The sequence below is a fragment of the Populus euphratica genome, unplaced genomic scaffold, assembly GCF_000495115.2.
Source record: "Populus euphratica unplaced genomic scaffold, PopEup_1.0 scaffold23.1, whole genome shotgun sequence".
NCBI lineage: Eukaryota > Viridiplantae > Streptophyta > Magnoliopsida > Malpighiales > Salicaceae > Populus > Populus euphratica.
The window spans coordinates 1,259,343-1,264,859 of NW_011499892.1; positions in this window are offsets into that span (position 1 = coordinate 1,259,343).

The following is a 5,517-nucleotide window of genomic DNA, read 5'->3' on the forward strand; positions in this document are numbered from 1 at the left end:
AATTAAAATATAATTTCCTTCTAATAATTTAATTTGTGGTTGGATAGAGTTTGGAAATACCATCCAAACAGATGTCTCGTAAGAAGGAAATTTAATTATTTTAGGCTGGTGTTTTGAATTGTCCTGAAACTAAGAGGGTATTTTTTTAGTACGGCAATAGTTATATTTTAAAGTGTTTTTTATTTAAATTTATTTTTAAAAAGTTATTTTTAATATTAATACATTAAAATAATTTGAAAATATTAATTTAAAATAAAATTAAATATTTATTTAATTTAAAAAAAAACAAAACCAAATATGCATTTTAAATACAGCTCCGATTACCGATGAGTTACGGTTAGGTATTCTCAAAAACGAACCAGACTCAGCTAATTGATCGATTTGTGAACCAAAACAACTCGTTTTTTATTATTATAATTTTTATATTATTTTAGTCCGGAATTTAAGTTTTGCTCTACTTTAACCCCTCATGCTGCATTTTAAATTGTGATTATAATTTCTAATATCCTTATGCTGATCCGATGAACCCATGATATGACCACCTGATACTAACTTAGTGTCTTGTTCTGTCATTTGCGTGAGAATTAAATTATCATAATAATTATTTCTATTATTAAATCGATAAAAATTAACTATCAAACTAAATTATCATTTTATTTTTATTTTTAAAATTAAAATTTAAAATTATAATATTAATTATTTTTATTTTTATATTGATATGAGTTAACCCGAGCTAATTATTTTGACTAGTAATTAAAACTTTATTTTTTATTAATTTTTAATTTAAATTTTAAAATTATAATAATAATTATTTTTATTTTTATATTTTTTATTTTAATAATATAATAATTTTTATTTTTATTTTTATATATTTTATTTTAATAATTTTAGAATTGAAAATTTTTTACAATGATGTTTCATAAGTAAAAAACAATAAATATCGTTTCTAAAAATATATTTTATTTTATAAATATATAAATTTACCTTAAAATTATCTTAAAAATATATTTATTTTTATTTATTTAATTAAATATATTTTTATCTCAATTATTTATATATGAGCGAATAACCAAACACTACTTAAAAATTATTATATATTATAATTCATGTACCGGAAACAAAATTCTCAACCGAAACTTTTGCCACAGGGTTTTTCTTGACCTCGTCAATATTATAATTATAATAAAAAACAAAATCATATTAATGTTTTACTGTAAAGTACTCGGTGACTTGTATCCTGGATTACCGTGGATTTTAATAATATATATATTTTGTGATATGACATTTTTTCAATCATACCATCCCATTCCGTGTTTGTTGGAAATTTAACTTATTTTGATTTATTTTTTTTTATTAAATATTCACGTTGTAGAATAACATTTTAGACATTTTCAAAACAGAGCCTGTAAATTTTTTAACGTTCGAATTATTTCTGATCCGGCCCACAACGGGCCCCTATCCAGTGCTGGACCAAGGATTGATCGTACCAAATATTTTCTTACTACAAGGATCAGTTAAAAATACATGTTTTTCACACCGAGGCCCTTACGAGTTGGACCATTTTTTTCCAAAAGTATCGAACATAAGCACGGGTGTGTGCCCATATAGACCTATCCAAATTCATGTTCAATTGGGCTCAAGCGTTAATTCGAAGATGACCGAAGTCTGAGACCAAATATAGATTATTTCTCTCACCAGGATGATATGTGGGATGCTCTCCTCTCTACTATATGGTTGCTCATGCATCCCCGTGGAGGATGGCCTTCCCGGAGGAGAAACGTTAATTTGGACTCTAGGCTCAGGATCTTGAATGCGTCCATGCTACAGTCATATGAGACTTAATATATATTTTTTAGTTTATCGTAACTGTTAATTTCACTCCTGCTGACTGTTAAAATTAGATCTGTGCCGGATAATCAAGCTTATAGAATGATCAGTGGAATCAAGCGTCAAGTAAAGACTAAGTCCACTATTTACAGGGGACAAAGGCCCAGCACACGAAGACGACTTGGTGCAAACTCTTGGCCAGCCACTTCCCACTAAAATCAACCCGGCCTCAGGCTGTCCTCTTCAGGAGGGGTGGAACTAGAGACCACACCACGCTGCATGTCAGCTGTTGTCGGGTGATCTTGATTGTATCTTTCTCACGGGATTTCGGTGGTTATGGAGACATAGCATACGATGACAGTTGTAAGGGTCATCACTGGCTGTTGAGAAAAATCTTTCAGCTAGCCAATGATTGTCGCGTTGCTTGGAAATGATAAAGAGGTTGCCTGCAAAGAAATAATTTCAATATCATGGCAGCGACCAGATCTGGGCTTTGTTAAACTGGATGTGGACGACAACTCTTTGGTAAATCCTGGTCAAATAGGTTTCAGGGGACTTATCAGGGACTGTGATGGAAATTAGGTGGCTGGGTTTACAGGGTTTGCAGGTTATGGCTCTAACCTTTTTTTGAGGTTGATATAGGTATTCGATCGTTTGTGTGTATCATGATTAATTTTATGGGTTTTGAAGTTAATGATCATGCAAATCTCTAGTAGTTATCATATAAACAACTAAGAATTCGAATTTGAGGTCACCGAAAAAACAAATCTCTAGTGGTTATCATATAAGCAATTAATAATCATATAAATCTCTAATAATTATCATATAAATAATTAAGAATTCAAATCTAAAACTACAGAAAAAACAAATCTCTTAATTTCAAGTTTTTATCATTTATTCATCATCTTTAAAACATGGTTGGATGATTGCTTGGGATTGGGGCTACGGACAAGTGATTCTATGGATACTTTGCATTTGTTTCGTGAAGGCAACATTGAGTTTCATCATTTTGGAGCAATTGTCATGGATACTAAAGATCTTCTGGCTAGGGAATTGGAGGTTCAACTTTGTCATACTCTGAGAGAAGGCAATTCCTGTACGGATTTTCTAGCCAAGCTAGGAGCGGAGGAGAGTAGATCTGAGTTTCGTATCTGGAATTATCCCTATCCAAGAATTGTCCCCCTTCTTCTCGCAAACTCTATGGGCATCAATTACTGCAGAGGCGATTATTTTGTTCTTTCTCTTTCCGTTCTACTGAAAAAACACGCTGGTTATCAAAATAATAATTGAGTGTATGTTTTTGGTATTAATATACTCTTAAAGTACAATTGTTTTTTATGTTTTCATAATTATATGCTTGTTTCTTTATATTTTTTTAACTTTTTAAATTTAAACCCTTATATCTTATATCAAGTTTAATGACAATTGTGAGATTTTCTTTTTTTGACTGTCCAGATATTATTTTAAACTAAGTAAATACAACTAAAATAGTTAGGTTCAATTTAACTATTTATATAAACAATTAACTAAGTAAATATATTACTACTTTAAACACTTTATAACAAATTTATATTGTAACTCAGCTGGTTGAACTGCAGGGGCTTAAGCCTGAGATCGTTTGTTTTAAACGATGCTAGCAGCATTAAATTCCTTTTCTCTTCATAGACATCCTGCTATTTGTTAAAAAAAAAAAAATTAGCCCAGGCTCACAGGCCGCCCTCGGTCCCTCAAGCATGGACTTTGTTGTAATAGGCCCTTGAGTTTACAATTTTGATTTTGATTTCTTAGTTTATTGTAAAAAAATAATAATTAAACTTCGACATATTTACATACAAATTTTAAATTTTATTGCAAGATCTCTTATCAACATATTTGTGAACTAAATAAATTCATTTTATCGTTATCAAAAAATCCATCCATACGTCTTTACAAACTTATTTTCTTCTATATTTTCCAATCACATGCATCTTGTATGTTTTTTTACAATCATTCCCATTATTGTTATTAATCCAAATACAAACTAAATAACCTATAAAATCATTTTCCCATACCTTTCTCAAAATAAACTCAAAATCATGGCTTAAAATTGAAGGGATGAAATTTATTAATTTTTTTAAAATAAATTCTTGGTATTAATGGTCCAAGCTTATTTTAATGACAGTCAACCTCTAAAACGTATAAAAACAAGTTTGGGTTCAGGCCTAGTGCTAAGCATCCCTTGGACCTAGGCAGCATATTTGGACCTAGTGCCTAACATTTCTTGGGCCCTGCTATGTGGCTTGAACCTAGTCTTTTGAGTTTAAACTTGTGATTTGAACCCAACACTTGGTTTCTTTGAATTTTTAATTGACCTAGATTTTTTAACCTTGATCTTACTCCATCAATACTCCTATGTGTATAAGAGTCTCCTATGATATATAGCATTTTCTTCTCAATAATACAAGTTTTGTGGATGTTTGTTATTTATTAATGTTGGAGTAAAAATGCATGTGTAATGAATATTTATGCATAATTAATGTTACTAGGATGAAATGACTTACTAACTCATGTATTCAAGCAAAAAGACAAGGTTAAGAAAACATAAATACCCCTTAAACCACTTAGATAAAGTGTTTAAATTTTTTTTTATTTTCAACATATATACACAACACCATTTTTTTACAAAGCATTTGTTTCATATCAAAACAACAACAAACAACCTCTTTCATTTTTATTGCACTTTATTTACAAAGATAACAACTTAAGTATCTAAGAATTTTTAGCTATCAAATGAGGATTGTTTTACAGGTATTAAGATTCCTACATCAAACTACCACCTGACTTAGCTATAAAGAATGAATCAAATAATAAAAATACTTGATTTATAATTATTTTATTTTCAACATATACACAACATTATTTTTTCACAAAGTATTTATTTTATATCAAAACAAGAACAAACAACCTCTTTCATTTTTATTGCAATCTATTTACAAAGATATCAACTTAAGCATCTGAGAATTCTTAGATATCAAATGAGGATTGTTTTACAAGTATTAAGATTCCTACATCAAACTATCACCTTACTTAGTTATGAAGAATGAATCAAATAACAAGAACACTTGATTTAACGCATTATCTAACCATAAAAGCCCTATTCCTAAATTCTTTAGATTTTGAAACATTATCAATTTGTACTATCTATGAAAAATTAATTAAAACACCATCATTTCTTTATAACTTTATTTTTTACATTTTTAAAGTATTTCATGGCAGACAATCAAGATACACCCGAATTTATCACTATTTACAAACAAACAGTTTACTATGAATTGAAATGATGAAATGACTATTTTCTAATTGAAACATTATCAATTTGTACTATCTATGGAAAATTAATTAAAAAACCATAATTTCTTTAGAACTTTATTTTTTACATTTTTAAAATATTTCATGGCAGACAATCAAGATACACTCGAATTTATCACTATTCACAAACAAACACTTTACTATGAATTGGAATGATGAAATGACTATTTTCTATTTTTTAACAAAATCATTTAACTAACTATTGGACGAACTTCACAGGGTCCATTTATTATTATCATATTGATCAAGAACAAATCATTCTTTTATATTTTAAATGCATAATGAAATGACTTAAATACCTTTAAAATTACAAAAAAAAAATTTAATTAAAACAAGGATCCA